At 40.0% G+C, this 16,630-nt stretch overlaps 1 protein-coding gene and 2 long non-coding RNA genes across 3 annotated transcripts in view; 1 reads left to right on the top strand and 2 right to left on the bottom strand.

The window, feature by feature from the left end:
• NPAS3 (neuronal PAS domain protein 3) overlaps nucleotides 1-16,630 on the bottom strand; it is a 552,805-nt gene that overhangs the window by 477,928 nt on the left and 58,247 nt on the right. The window lies entirely within an intron of this gene.
• LOC109367813 lies at nucleotides 8,766-9,632 on the top strand. The gene is made up of 2 exons (XR_002115288.2): nucleotides 8,766-8,926; nucleotides 9,498-9,632. It is a non-coding gene; the product is annotated as an uncharacterized LOC109367813 (long non-coding RNA).
• Nucleotides 12,182-14,270, bottom strand: LOC109367811. The gene is made up of 3 exons (XR_004159938.1): nucleotides 13,949-14,270; nucleotides 13,777-13,853; nucleotides 12,182-13,654 (listed from the first exon to the last, which is right to left on the bottom strand). It is a non-coding gene; the product is annotated as an uncharacterized LOC109367811 (long non-coding RNA).

The following is a 16,630-nucleotide window of genomic DNA, read 5'->3' as shown; positions in this document are numbered from 1 at the left end:
TTTAACCCAAGGAAGTAAACACATTAATAACTATTTCTAAGCTCTGATTTTTCAAGACTCCTATTCTCCTGCAGATAACAAAATTCTCTTCAGAATTTTCTAGTGTCAGAAAACCAGTTGCATTTGCAAACCACTTAACTCTTTCTTCCTTCCATTTACGTCAATACTCTTTCTGCATAATGAAATTCAACAGCAACGTTTCTTTTCTGTTATCTTACTTTTAAGACATCTTGCTTTACTATTCCTACTAGTAATACAAGAAAAAAAAATAAATTAAGCCTTAAGCTTACTATTTGCCTGATCAATATTAATTCCAACTACATTTCCCTATTAAATCCCTGCTATTACAATACGATAGAAGTGATGAAGTATAGCAATATCTTTGCTTTTATATCCACTGATGTGATAGAAATACAGAAGTCACAAGATCTTGTAGTGCTTCACTTAAATAAGAGAATTCAGTTGTACATCACAATTCAGGAGGAGGCATGGTTAAATCCACAGTAGCTTGGTAAGCAACACAGAAAACCCATCAGCAGCTTTACTATATGACAGACCCAGAGGCAACTCAAGAGCTGTCAGCACAACTGCCTGTGAAGCTCACAAGGGAAGCAATAACCAATTATGCCCCATGACCCGCCACTGGAAAACACGGTAAGAAAAATAAAGTGCTTGAAAGAACTCAAACTTTTCAGAGAATCTATGCAGTTTACATCCTACCAGGCAATGCATCTCAGTTTTGTTTTATATTCTATTATTTTTTAATTACAGGTTTTAAGAACAGACTGATATTCAGACATTATCTGTCTGCCTGACCCCTGTGACTCAAATATTAAGACACCCCAGAAAGGGGGCCACACCTTCCGCATTCTCAGCTTAGCTAAAAATATATTTACCATTTACCTGGAAACTAAGCCAATTAACACTTCTCTATTTTAGTCTCCACTGTGACTAGTTACTCTCAATCTACTAGTGTAGCAGGCTTACATAGGAAGGTTTTGGTGGTGAGGGGTCTGTAGGACGGGGCGGGCTGTTCAGTGAGAAGAACCCAGCAGCTGTCAGCAGATATCAGCCATCTCCAGCAGGCTCCAAAAGGAACTTCTGCATACCCCTCCTCTGATGCAGCCCAGGATACAACTGGCCTTCCAGGCTGCAAGTGCACTCTCGTGGCTCATGTCCAGCTTTTTGTCCACCAGGACCCCCAAGTCCTTCTCAGCAGGATTGCTCTCAAGGGGTTCTTCCAGTGTGTATACATATCTGGGTTTGCCCCAACCCAAGTGCTACACCTTTCACTTACAGCCATGATCAAGCTGAAAGTCTGTGGGGTTAAAATTAGGACCAAACCAATAAAGGACATCCGGTGGTTGATATCTACTACAGACCACCTGTTCAAGGGAACCTGTTGATGAAGTCTTCTTGTTTTAGCTACAAGAGATGCCACATATGCCTGGCATGATGGCAGCAAATGGAAGTAGCCTGTCTCTGAGGGGGAGAAGGATCTTAGCTGAGGAACTAGCAGGACTCATTGAAAGGTCTTTAAACTAGGTATGAAGGGGGAAGAGGGCAAAATCAGGGCTGCTGGGGTTGAACGGGTCATTTGAGGGCTCGTACCAAACTTGATGGGCAATGAGTGAAGTACAAAGGGATGGACTGGGGCAGGGGGGTGTTGGGGATGCTGCTTTTCTAGGAGAACCTAGATCCTCTATAAAGGCAGTGAGATGGAAAGCCCAGCTGAAGTGCCTTTATACCAATGCATGCAGCCTGGGAAATAAGCAGGATGAGTTGGAAACCATGATGTGCTTGGAAAGTTATGACCTAGTTGCTATCACGGAAACATGGTGGGATGACTCCCATAACTGGAATACCACCATTGAGGGCTATTTGCTCTTTAGAAGAGATAGGCTAGGTAGGAAGAGTGGGGGAGTTGCCCTCTATGTCAAAAAGTGGATAGACTGTGAGGAGCTCTCTCTGAGAAATGGTCAGGAACAGGTTGAGAGCCTGTGGGTTAGAATTAGGGGTGGGTATAACAAAGGCCAGCTTGTGATAGAAGTATACTACAGGCCACCTGATCAAGGGGAGACTGTTGATGAAGCTTTCTTGCTTCAGGTGCAGGAGGCTTAGTGCACACGGGCTCTTGCCCTGATAGGGGACTTCAACCATCCAGATATCTCTTGGAAAGACCATACAGCGAGTTGCAAGAGGTCTAGCAGGCTCCTGGAATGTGTTGATGGTAACTTTCTGGTCCAGGTGTTGGACAGACCGATCAGAGGTGAAGTGTTGCTGGACCTGCTGCTCACCAATGCAGAGGAAATCATTAATAGTGTTAAGGTTGGAGGCAGCCTGGGTTGCAGTGACCATGCCCTGGTTGAGTTCGTGATCTTGAGGGACGTGGGCCTGGTGAAGAGTGGCATCAGGACCCTGAACTTTGGAAGAGTGAACTTTAAGCTGTTCAATGGACTGTTGGCCAAATCCCCTGGGATGCTGTCTTTAAAAACAAAGATGCTGAGGAGAGCTGGTTCCTCTTCAAGGATGCCTTCCTGAGAGCACAAGAGCTCTCGGTCCCTCTGAATAAGAAAGCGGGCAGAGGAGGTAGGAAGCCGGCATGGCTCGGTAAGGACCTGCTGGGTGTGCTGAGGGCGAAGAAAGGTGCATACAAGCTCTGGAAACAAGGGCGTGTCACCTGGGAAGAATACAGGGGTACCGTCCAGACTTGCAGACGTGGGATCAGGAAAGCCAAGGCGCAGGCAGAACTGAACTTGGTGAGGGACGTGAAAAACAATAGGAAGACTTTCTAGGTACATTGGCCAGAAGAGACAGGCCAAAGCGTATGTACCTCCTTTGATAAATGTAAAAGGAGTACTTGCTTCAACAGACAAAGAGAAAGCTGAGATACTGAATGAGTTCTTTGCCTCAGTCTTCACTGGCGGCCAAGATTCCAGTACTTCTCATGTCCCTAAGCCCTGCATCCCTAAACCTCTAGGTGGGGACTGGGGTGAGGACAGAGCTGTGAGGACAGGGAAGGTCCGAGACCACCTCATGAGACTGAATGTGTACAAGTCTATGGGGCCGGATGGCATGCATCCCAGGGTTCTGAAGGAGCTGGCTGAGGTGGTTGCCATGTCTCTCTCCATCATATTTAAAAAGTTGTGGTTGTCAGGTGAAGTCCTGGATGACTGGAGGAATTGTCACATCACTCCCATTTACAAGAAAGGGAGCAAGGAGGACCCTGGGAACTACAGACCGATGAGTCTCACCTCTGTGCCTGGGAAGATCATGGAACATATCATCCTGGATAACATGCTTGATTACATGAGGAATGGGCATGTGATCAGAGACAGCCAGTACGGCTTCACCAGGGGAAGGTCATGCTTGACCAATCTGGTGGCCTGCTACGATGGAGAGACATCATCAGTGGACAAGGGAAAGGCAACCGATGTCATTTACCTGGACTTGAGCAAGGTCTTTGACATGGCCCCTCACCACATCCTTATCTCCAGATTGGAGGGATGTGGATTTGATGGGTGGACCACTCGAAGGATAAAAAACTGGTTGAAAAGCCACACACAGAGGGTGGTAATCAATGGCTCTATGTCCAGGTGGAGGCCGGTAACGAGCAGCGTCCCCCAGGGGTCTGTCTTGGGACTGGTGCTCCTTAAGATCTTTATCAATGACATCGATGACAGAATCGAGTGCACCCTCAGCAAGTTTGCTGATAACACCAAGCTGAGTGGTGTGGCTGACACAATTGAAGGAAAGGATGCCATTCAGAGGGACCTTGAGAGGCTAGAAAGGTGGGCCCGGCTGAACCTGATGATGTTCAACACAGCAAAGTGCAGAGTTTTGCACTTGGGCAGGAGGAATTCCAAGCATCCCATACAGACTGGAAGGAGCGGTCCTAGAGAGCAGCCCTGTGGAGAAGGACCTGGGGGTCTTGATAGATGAAAAACTTAACATGAGCCAGCAGTGTGCCCTTGCAGCTCTGAAGGCAAATGGTATCCTGGGCTCCGTCAAAAGAGGGGTGGCCAGCAGGGACAGGGAAGTGATTGTCCCCCTCTACTCTGCTCCTGTGAAGCCCCATCTGGAGTACTGCATCCAAGTGTGGAGCCCCCAGTACAAAAAAGACAGGGAGCTGTTGGAGACGGTCCAGAGGAGGGCCACGAAGATGATCAAGGGACTGGAGCACCTCTACTACGAAGACAGGCTGAGGGAGCTGGGCTTGTTCAGCCTGGAGAAAAGAAGGCTGCGGGGTGACCTCATTGCAGCTTTTCAATACCTAAAGGGAGCCTACAAACAGGAGGGGAATCAACTCTTTGAAAGGGTAGATAACAGCAGGATAAGGGGAAATGGTTTTAAGTTGAGGGAGAAGAGATTTAGGGTGGATGTCAGGAGGAATTCTTTAGAGAGTGGTGAGGTACTGGAACAGGCTGCCCAGATAGGTTGTGGATGCCTCATCCCTGGAGGTGTTCAAGGCCAGAGTGAATGGGGCTCTGGGCAGCCCGGTCTAGTATTAAATGGGGAGGTTGGTGGCCCTGCCTGTGGCAGGGGGGTTGGAGATTCATGATCCTTGAGGACCCTTCCAACCCTGGCCATTCTGTGATTTTGTGATATCTATGAGGAAAACAAGATAAAACAGCAGGCTTCAAGCAATCCAAGAGACTCCTGAAGTCCATTGACGATAACTTCCTTGTTCAGATACTGGACAAACCAAATAGTTGAAGAGTTACTGGACCTGATCCTTTCCAGTGTGGAGAAGCTCATTAAAGAGGTTAAGACTGGAGGAACTCTAGAATGTAGGAACGAGGGGTTGGTAAGGAGCAGAGTTGGGATCCTGAACTTCAGGAGAGAAAACATAAGGCTATTTAAGAATACTTGATTCAAGGGTGATGAATGAAGTAGTTTATTAGTTATAAGACATCAAAGAAGTGCAAAAGATCATGAACCATAATGCCTGTGGGTTATTCAAGTACTAGCACAGGAAAAATGGATTAAACATGTCTTAAGCAACTTAAGATTTAGATTAAACGTTGTCTCAGCAAAATGTAAACAGAATAAAGAGGACCTCCACATCAAGCCACCCAAAAACATGCTGTTGTAACTTTCATAACTTTAAAACATCATTGAACAAAATGTGGTAAATATTATTGAAGGCATATCATGAAAGAAGATCATGACTGGGGCCAGTTTTACAGTTCTGCAACCATCCTGGAATCTGATGTGGGAAGAGCCACATCTGAAAGTCCCAAAACACTTTGTTCTGTGGCCAGCAGGAGCAGGGAGGTAATCATCCCCCTGTACTCAGTACTGTTGGGTGAGGCCACACCTTGAGTACTGCGTTCAGTTTTGGGCTCCTCACTTCAAAAAAAGACATTGAGGCCCTAGAACTTGTCCAGAGAAGGGCAATGAAACTGGTGGGGGGTCTGAAACACAAGCCTTATGAGGAGCAGCTGAGGGAGCTGGGATTGTTTAGTCTAGAGAAGAGGAGGCTCAGAGGAGACCTCATTGCACTCTACAACTTCCTGAAGGGAGGTTGTGATGAGAAGGGGTTTGGCCTCTTCTCCCAGGCAACAACCAGGACCCGAGGAAATGGCCGCAAGTTGTATTAGAGGAGGTTTAGTTAGACATAAGGAAGAAATTTTTCCTCTCAGAGAGTGATCAGGCACTGGAATAGCCTGCCCAGGTAGGTGGTGGAGTCACCGTCCCTGGCAGTATTCAAGAGACATCTGGATGAGGAGCTATGAGATATGTTTAGAGGCTTGTGGTAGCAATGGTAGTAAGAGGATGGTTGGACTAGACGATCTTGCAGGTCGTTTCTAACCTTGCGATTCTATGATTCTATATTCCACAAGCTTTTCTGAACAAGAAGCAAAATGGTGGGCTTTTAAAATAACTGGACTTCTAAAGGTCCTAGTATCAAATATCAAAAAAAATGCAGTTACTTTAAAAATTCTTAAATTCTAACCATGATCATGGCACGTTTCTTCTCTAGTCAATGTGCCACTTCATTGTGAAACAGGGAAAATGGTAGACATTCGTTGCTTCTAATGTGACTAAAATTAATCTGTAAAGAAGAATGACCAGCACTGTATTTTCTAGAAAACTATTCAGTCTATCTCTGCTAATGGTCACATCCTTGGGATTTCCTGCAGATTTGTTCTGCACACAGATTTTCACCTTTTGCTTGGTGAAATAACAACTGCAGATCAGAATGCTTCTGAAAGAAATTTCAGCTGTATAGATATAAATATTCTGCCAACCTGGCTTTCTTAAAGTGTACTGCTCAGGGACATTGAGAACATATCAGTCATCAAAGAAGCAGTATAACTGCTACAAATGTCTATCAACAAGGTTTCAGAGGATAAGGTGAAAAAGGGTGTGGAACGATTTGAATGTTACCTGGTGCAAACAAATTACAAAATGTCCCTGAAGGATCATTTAGGAAGGTTCTTGCCCTCATCAAGGATTTCTAAATAAAAGAACAATTTGACCCTCTAATAAAATACTTTTCAAAAGGCTTTTATGAATATAAATTAGATCAGCTAATCAATACTTATTACTATGTTATATTTTTATCAAATTATATCCACAAACATCCTCTCTCATCCACTTTGTAATTTCTAGAGTGGGTTCTGATTGACATTCCTCTAAACAAAGGATGCCCAATATGTATGCCTACATTATTGGCATTTTGTCAATAGCAGCAACTTACAACTTGTCTAATAACTGAAAGCTAATGAAAATTAGCTCTCACCAAATCTGGTAATTCACCTAGATACTACTATCTAGCATTCACCAAACTGCAAGAGCGGGTTTTTGCAATCTGTGTAGCATAGTTTTGGAAAAGAATGACAATACTCCTTTGTAATTGCTGTTCAAGTTAAAATGATATAATATGTCATGGTGTACTCAAACATAGCACAAATAGACCATAGCTAGGAGACATTGTTGTCACTTTTTATTTTTTAAAGCTTATCCCCAGACAGTCTAAAAAGACTTTAAAAAAATCTGTAATCAAGAATTTTTTCCACAGTAAGCATAGGTTTTATAATGGTAACTCATTCAAACTTGCAGAACCATTTACATACTAAGCAAAAAAATCCTTTTGTGATTTCAACCTGCTTTCCTTGGTAGAAACTAGAAAAAATTGTTCTTTTTTTCCTTCTGAATCTAATGGTGAAAGTGATTTATTGTATATGTTGGACAGTACTTATCAACAGTCATAGAACGCAGGCAATAGTAAATGAAATTCAGCCAGTGTTTTAGAGAAATGTGTTAAATATAATTTGCAAAGATTAACAAAACCTCAAATTAGCATTAAATAATAAGAGCAAATTGGAAGTTTTCAATGCTATGCAAAGAATAGTAAGAGGAAAACTTTATCCAGTCATATCTGCTTCAAGTGCTAACAGAGGTGGTATCTGTTTATTTCTACCTCAGGGGAAAAAACAAAACAAAACAAAAAAAAAACAAAAAATAAAAAAAACCCTTTGTCTACAAAATATACAAATATCTGCATTGTTTTGCATAGTCAAACATAGACACTGTGATTATAAATAAAGTTATAATCAACAGAAACAGGTCTCAAACAATACATCCCATTACTAATATTCAGTATTCTCCAAGACACGCACGCAGTAAGTCAAATAAGTCAGTGAAATTTAACAAGCAGAACATTTACTTATTTGAAGTTGCCATGCTTTCAGTTTGCTGAAAAATTTGTAGAATTTTCAGAAGAAAAGCAGTTCACCTAACACCCAAACCAATACATCCTACTCAGAAATGGAAAATGATATCTGACTTGAAATCTGTATTTGTTTTAAAATAAATGAAAAGCAGCATAATGCATTACTTTCTTGCATTACAAAAATTTTTGCTGGTAGATATCTCTTACAAAGATAGACATAAGAAAAGTGGATGGGAAAAAAAAAAAAAACACCACAATGTGAAGCATTCTTTTCTATCCATTTGCTGAATATATCCCAACATAAGTGACAAGACAAAATCAAACATTTGATAGATAGAGCAAACGCAGTCTATAGAAGGTGAAGCAAATATTTTTGAACATCAGCTGGAAAATATTCCACCGTGGTAAAACTGGAAGTATGTATGCTAACAAGTGGCTGAACAGATGACAAACTTCCAAGTTTCATGACAGAACTCAGATTTCTTGCTGCACTTACAATTAAGCTATGTTTGGATACCACCTGGAAGCACTTTTCTTTCAAGGCATTCCAAAACCAAAAGGAAGATGTTTTTCAAACAACAGAAAATTAAATACATCTTCCCAAGGAATTGCCAGCAGGATGGCATGGGAGCTACTCTAAGAGGACCAAATTATAGGCTACTTCACAAAAAATCTAAATGTGATGATTTTTAACATTTGATTGCCTTCTGGGTAACTAGCTGGCTCAAGAAGTTGGAGGTATCTGGTTGGCAGGGTGGGACCTGCAGATCAAAATCACCACCACTGCTCTGAGCAGCTTGGGGAAAGAATTCATCACTCAGACTGCTGGAATACATATTTCTGGATCAAAGTTCAGTCTTGAATATACATTTTGTTAACAAAAATAATGATTTTGAGCAATGAAAAACACAACTTAAACTAAACATAGCAAAATGGGAGGAAGAAACAATCGCCCAAATTTGTTTTATAGCAATTGAATAAAGTTTGTTTTGTTGTTGAAAACAAACAACATTTACTAGGAAAAATGTATTTCCAGAAAACATTTACTCTTTATGCACTTCCCATGCTCTTTAATATCTTCAATAACATCAGCAGGGGGATCAAGCGTACCTTCAGCAAATATGCAGATGACACCAAGCTCTGTGATGCAGTTGACATACCCAAGGGATGGGATGCCATTCTGAGAGACCTGGACTGGCTCGAGCAATGGACCCAGGAAAACCTCAGGAAGTTCAGCAAATCCAAGTAAAAGTCTTGCACTTGAGTCATAGTAACTCCTCTAGCAGTGCAATCTAGAGAACAGAAGGATTGAGCAGAGCCCTACAGAAAAGGACTTGGGCAAGCTGGACACAAACCAGCTATGTGCCTTCACAGCCAAGAAAACCAACTGTATCTAGAGCTGCACCAAAAGTAGCGTAGCCAGCAGGACAAGGGAGGTGATATTGCTCCTCTACTCTGCACTGATGAGACTTCTCCTGAAACACTATGTCCAGATGTTGAGTCCTCAGTACAGGAGAGACACAGATCTGTTGGAGTGAATCCAGAGGAGGGCCACAAAAATGATCCAAGGGATGGAACATCTCCCCTGTGAGGACAGGCTGAGAGAGCTGAGGTTGTTCAGCATGGAGAAGAGAAGACTCCAAGGAGACCTAATAGAAGCCTTTCAGTATCCAAACAGAATGGGACAGACTCTTTAGCAGAGTCTGTGGTGACAGGACAAAGGGAAACGGTCACAAACTAAAAAGAGGGAAGATTTAGATTGGATATAAGGAAGAAGGTGGGTTTTTTTAATTTAATTTTATTTTATTTTTTACAGTAAGGGTAGTGGAAGCACAGGAACAAGTTGCCGAGACATGGTGGATGCTCCATCTCTGCAGACATTCATGGTCAGACTGAATTGGGCCCTGATCTTTAAGGGTCCCTTTCCAACTCAAATAATTTTATGATTCTATGATTTCTTATTCTCAAGTCATTTTGTACCTTAAAACATTTTAGAATGGATCTTACATTCAGTTATGAGTACTCTTCAATCAAAATTTGTCCCAGTTTTTCAATACCAGGTTACTTTGTTACCAGATGCTACTTTAGCATTTCCACTCCTGGCTGTCCTCACTCATTGCTGCCCACCTCCATCTACATGCCTCTCCATTCTCCATTCTCTCACCGTTCTGTGAACTTTGAAAAGATCCATAGCTTATATAAAAAAGAACTACACATACATTCCCTCATAGCCTGTTTTTTATGATGTCACTGTTGTATTCTGTGCTGAAGTCCTACTGCCGCAATACAAACATGCCACTGTCACTATTCTGACAACTCTTGCATCCTTCTGTAGCACCTGCTGCTTTGTCACCTAGGGCTGTCCAACTTGTGCTGCCATGAGACTGTTACATAAAAGCCATGAATACCCTTCATTTACTAAAAAAGAAATCCCAAATCAGTCTCATTCTCACTTTTTCCCTGCTTTTATGATACTACTGTGGAAAAACTTTCCCTTTGCCCAGTCACATTTTGTCCCTGGCAGCCTTTGAAGTTTCTCAGAAGGCAAAAAGCTTCTGCATAAAATACCCACCATCCTGTTCACTTACTCAACCCTCCCCAGAACAGTTAAATCTTTATGTGGTGAAAATTATTATATTTGTGAGCATTCAGAATTTTAATCATAATTTCTTTGACATGCGGAAATAAATAGTGCATGTGAAGTGCCATCCTTTAAAAAGCAGAAACGCAAATAAAAAAGATACAAGTCAAGAAGAGGCTCAGTTCCCTGCTAAATTCATTACAGTGGAAGGCACAAGAATATAGCAGCACTGATGGGTTTATTTTCATGCCTGTCTTCACTTTGCACTTTGACAATTCTCCCCAAAACAACTTACACTGCAGGTGCTTTGAACTCCTCCCTACACCCCCCAGAAAAGGCACAAAACAACAACAAAACTTCACCCCACAAAAAGCCTCAGTATCTATGTTCAACTAAATGGCATTAATGCTACCTCAACAGAAGTGGCCTCATTTCTGATGCTCTTTCTCATGCTGAAGGAGAGAGCTTAATTTTGTCCATGTTCTTGCTGAAGTATAAGTTGGAGTCATTATTTCTACCCTCATGCACACACAGCGCTGGGTTAACTGCATGGAACATAACCATACCATAAGAATGGCTGTGGGGATAAGGGGCAAGGAACAGGAGAGAGATATAGCAAAAGAATTGGCATCAAACAGTTATATGCATTAATTCACGCTATTCTTGGAAGGCCAAATAACGTAACTGCAGTGTTTAATGGATAAGTGTACTTAATGTTTGCTGGTAGCCTCAGGGCTCATTTCTGGCAAACCTCTAAGAAGTGAATTTTTCAGTTGCTTCAAGGAGAAGGCTGGCAGTGTCGGTTGCCTCTGGCACAAGTCAGTTCACAGACAGAAGACTTTGCTCCCTACTGCATAATTTCTATGGTAAAGTTAATCACACTCCTTTCCACTATTTTGGAAACTATCACGCTTGTTTGACTGTAATAAACAACATCAGTCTATCACCCATGACAACAACAGTTTTCTGGGATGTCAGTAAATCACTATATAGCCAGCTGTGTGCCAGCCCCTTTTGGCACTTGCTCAAGGAGTCAAGAAAGCACACTACTTGCACTAGCAACTAGGGTATAAAGTGAGATGATCATCCTTGAATGTAGGCAGTAGTCACATTCAAAATTGTTCTGGCTGCACGCACAGGTCAAGAAAGATAAGGCAAGAAAGATACTGCAATGAGATAAGATCTTGAATGAAAATCTTAGTGCTAGGGACAAGGATGCTACCCTTAGGGAGGCAGAAGCAATCACAACTAGGCAATTTGTGAATATGCATATGCATGTGGCAAAATAGTTTGAAAAAAAAAAAATCAAAGGACATTTCTTGACCAGAAGTCTCTGACATGAGGATTAGAGTCTGGTAAGTAATGAATGATTACATACAAGTAAGGAGGATTTTTCAAAGATCGAACTCTTGATCCTTATTTTTCCCTCCCCAAATTAATTTCAAATGAATGAGATACTGAGACAGGAAGCTTAATTTGATTGATGCAGGAGAACCTGGGTGGGACTAATACTAATCTCAGTACTTACTGTGAAGGAGCTTTCATATATTTGCCTGTTGTAACCAACATTGGAACCTCCGAGTGATAAGACCAGACCTCAGAGATACCAGTTAATCGCAACCAAATCACTCTTGTCTACCATCTAGACATTAATCTGAAGAGAGAATAACACCTTCTGAATAAAAAAAAATAACTGAAAGGCACAATGAAAGAACAGTCCCGATTTACTCAATTTGTAATACGAGGATCAGAATCACACAACATGTTTTACCTAGACATCTTGCTTATAAACAAGTTACTATGAAAAAAAAGACTCAAAAAGTAACGCATGTGTTTTGTTTCTGTGGCACTGTTTATGCTTATAGTGCTTCCAAGTGTTATTTACTGGCATCTTAGACAAAGCCTTCAAAAGGTGGTATCACACAGTTCTTTTATTAATGAGTTATTTCAAAACTACATGGCTCTATATAAATCCAATAACTTGATCTGTATATGTTTAAATTTTCCATTTATACAGAATTCTGATTAAAAAAAGATCTGCCAGAAGAAGATAAGTGCATCTTCTTGTTCTTCAATGCTACTATTGCTATCATAATCACAAGAGACATGAAGTATTAAAGAACACTTATGATCAAAGTCAGCAAAAGAAAAAGAATCCCACATACAAAATCTAGAAATTATATGAAGACAGTGAATGTAGATCTTCTGAAGATCAGCTCAACACACACAAAGACTTAGTTTCCTGTACAACATGAACTGTTTCAATGCACCACATGACCTGTCTTCCCTTCTATAGGATTTGAATTTACCATTCAAATAATTTCAGTGTCTGACTGTAATAGCTCAGAGTTCATCCAATTAAGTGTCTGATTTAAAAAACTTACTTTCCTTGCTTAAAGTGGATTTGAATCTCAAATCTGTCTATTTTTCCTGTGAGACGGGACATGAAATCTGTAGCCTAACAGATGTTGGGGTAGAGTTTTTGTAAAAAAAACAAAAAACAAAAAACAACAACAAAAAAAACAAACACAAGCAGAGGCTGTTAGAATGATAATCAGCTGATTCATTTCTCGCTAACAAATATTACTCTATTGTTTTTAGGAGTGGTGAAGTGCTTGCTTTCTTGTTAAACTAAACTAGGAATGTATTAATGACTGGAACAGTAAAATTAATTTTATCAAGTAAAAATCTCTCCCGTATAAAACAAAGAAACAAAATGACATTACTTGTTTAAAAGAAAAAAGGTTTAATTTCAGGAGAAAATTAGATAGAAGCCGATTTTTTTTTCCCCTTGTTAAACACTGAGAAGTTTCTGGTCTTATAGACTTGGAGTAAAGATTTGGAAGAAATATAATTAGAAAACAGTTATCTAAGAAGCTCTTTATCAACAGCTGATTTCTTTCCAGGATTCCTTTCCAACACTCCTTCAGCTGCCACAATAGTTGGGAGCGATGACCTTAGCATTAGGATTCTGTAGCAATCTCCGGAAACAAAAATCCACAAACAAAGTCATGATGACCAAGGGCAGTTTGTGACAACAGATAGATATTTCATCCATTTTTTGTGCACAACAATAATGCTAGCTTTCTGTTCTTCTATTCCAAGAAATCTGGGAAAGTATGTAAACCTACTAGACAGATGTACAGATGTACTTGTCTATGCAGGTACTGACATCTTAATACATGGTTTAAAAGTAACATGCTTTTAAGGCCTAAGTATGTGGTCAGAAAAGCTTTTTTTCCTCTTGTAACTTCTCAGTTCTGTAGCTCTGATATCCTCTGATAGTCTTTCCTTGCAAAGAAAGCAGAAATCCCTTGGGAATGATGCATCTAAATCTGCTCTCCGAAGTGCATTTTAGTCCATTCTTTTCAGTCTTCACCTTTCATGCTGCACTTTAAGAGAAACAGGGAACGAGGTGTTGAAACTCACCACAGTTATGTTTCAGTAAAGTGAGCTAGAGTTGTGCATTCATATTTTAAAATCTATTAATATATCATGTCATTGGGATACCTACCCAATAAAGCTTGACTCATTTCAAAACCTGCTCCTCCTAATACCAGCTTCATTTTCCAGCTTTGGCAAGAGCCACAGCTTGAAAAGCAGAAAAGATAAACAAGTAGTTCAGTTCTGCAGTAAAAGACTAAGAGCTAGCAGGACAATGATCCTTCACACAATGCTCTACTTACTATCCATTTGTGGAGAGAATGATGCTGCCTTCTGTTTTGGTCCAGGCCAAGGAAGAAAGAGTCAAGACAGCAATGCCAGTTCAAATCCCACATGATCTTTACAGTTCAGTTTCACCCTATCTCATTAGGGAAAGGTAATCAGGTGTGTGCCTGTTCAAGATGGCCTTTTGTCTACAGAGGTAGCTGAGCTGCTATCTGAAACATCAGAAGAATAATTTTTTTTTTTTTTTTTAACTATCTTATCTCTCATTTCCTATACTCACTATTTCCCCATGGAAAACTTCAGAGTATCAGCAACATAAACGAACCAATCACAAGGAAAAAAAAGAGGCAAAGGATTAACCTCTTAAAGTGAAATAATTTTAGGACAGATACACACACACAAACAAACAAAAAAAAACACACTACCCCAAGGTGCTAATCTGAAGAACAAGTTAAGGCATTAGAATCTCTCTCAAAAATTTGATTTGATATGATACTATGAGTGAAAACAAAAATGGAGGGAATAAGGTATAGGGCATTCCATTGCTACCACATCTGAATCTGGTACCAAGCTGTAAATAGAATGAAGTTTCAGAATTGTGCATCTATTGAACAGAGTGTGTGGTGAACAGGGAGAATCAAAACCACTTCCTAAGGGTGTATCTGATCTTCTCTGGACAAAGAATGTCTGATGCATATATTCTTTAGAGAAAGCACAAAAATCTTTTTCTTGAAGCTTACAGATAAGAACAATTTCCTCAAAGAAATCTAGGATTGAGTTCTGCACATCTCTGATTCTGCCCTAAATGACTGAGGAAACAAGGAAAGGCTGACTAAAAGAAAAAAGCTTCAATTAGCACCTGGTATCTTGGTAATCAAGCAATAATAGCAAAGGAAACAGAAAAAGAATACAACAATTTAATGGGGGCATTCTGAAAATATTTTGTCTAGTTTAGTAAAGGGTATATACAGCAAGTTAAAGAGGTTTTTCTAATGTACAATATTTTCAATATTTGCTACAATAGGAATACTATACTACTGATATGCTTTCCTGTTTAATTTTCTTAAAAAAAAAAAAGCCAAAATTTCTGAATATATTCACTGCAGTGTAAATTTTTTTGTTTTCCTTAGAAATAAAAGAAACTGTGGTCTAAATACATGACATGTTGTTTTCATTTGCAGTTATAAGGGAAAGAGATAATACAGAAGAATGGTTTTTCTTTGGAATATGAGCCTAACTATAGGGACTAAACCATAAAAATAACTTTTTTCTATAGCCCAATACATGCTATTATGCAACAAGTACCTTATGAATTTACTCTGTAGACACCAATTACTTACACAACACATAATGCATTTTTCTGCTAGGTGAAATTAAGTCACAGCAATGAAATCACCATGCCCAACAATTTGTACAAGAAGAAAGGGAAAGAGGATACATAAATTAGTGGAACAAATGAAGGCATTATCCCTATATGCTGTGGTTTTAGCCAAACCTTAAATCTTCACAGATGTGAATTTGGTGGTCTCAGAACTGAAAATGTTATGCCTAATAACTTGTGCAAAGGAACAAGAAAAGAGCAAATGTAAATTGGTAGAACAAATGAAAGCCCTTTCCTGCCACATTCTAATTTCAACCAGCTCTTAAAACCTTGTGGAAATGAGTTTGGTGGCTTCAGCTGAATTTCACGGTTAGCATCAGAAAACTAGTTTCAATTATTAGCTACAATTTCATTTGATTAAAAGCTCCTAATCTGGAGAGGCCCAGGACTCTGCTAGCTTGTAAATTAAGTTAACATTTTCCTTCACCTCAAGACAGGAGGATTGCTCAGAGCTAGAATTCAATGCACCACGTGTTTTGTAAAGATAAACAAGTGTGTAAACATGTTACTGTAATGCTTTAACCTTCATACATCACAAAGTATTATCCTTCAAGTATTTAAATCATGTTCTCTGACTACTATTTACTAGCTACTGTTCTTCAAGAGTCTGGTGAGCAAGACCAATTTTGTTTTATCAGAGGTCTCTGTCAATGTACCCAGAACTTACACTATCCTACTACCCTACACTATCCAAAACACACACACAGAATGGAGGAGGCTAGGGATTGTGAGATGAGCCTATCAGCCTGATATAAATCTGCTAATGAGTATTCTCTCCCAAGCTCACATTTGTTTCACATAGAGACAATGTTTAAATGCAATTGAAAAGAAAATCAGAAATAAGCTTCACAGAAATATAAAATACATAAATCCTCCATTAATACTTCTCTCTCCAAAAATATCAAAAACAATTGGTGTAGTAGAAAGTCTATACAAGCTAGTTTTTGAAATTTAATCTCTAGGAACCGCTAGGCTAGACCCAGTCCAAAGCATGGCCTTTCATAGCCATGTGTCCAAAGCACTGTGGCACAGAATAACTCAAACATCTCTCAGGATTGTTGTTGGGTGGTCTGCACTGCAGTGAGGGAGTTAAATGTATAACTATTCATCTTATCATAACAAAAATATGAAAAGAAGGTGAAAAAAATAATTGGAAGACAACTGAGAACAAGAGCTCAGTTACCACTTGCACTGGCAATATCTTGGTTACCCCCACCATTGCCTGGTGCAATGGAAAGATACAGCATGCATAGCATAGCATTTCATGGCCAAAAAAAAAAAAAAAGAGAGAGAGACAGGGAACAACTTCTACAGTAGA

Source organism: Meleagris gallopavo, chromosome 5, assembly GCF_000146605.3.
Source record: "Meleagris gallopavo isolate NT-WF06-2002-E0010 breed Aviagen turkey brand Nicholas breeding stock chromosome 5, Turkey_5.1, whole genome shotgun sequence".
In the NCBI taxonomy this organism is placed as follows: domain Eukaryota; kingdom Metazoa; phylum Chordata; class Aves; order Galliformes; family Phasianidae; genus Meleagris; species Meleagris gallopavo.
This window is presented reverse-complemented; position numbering and strand designations above follow the sequence as displayed.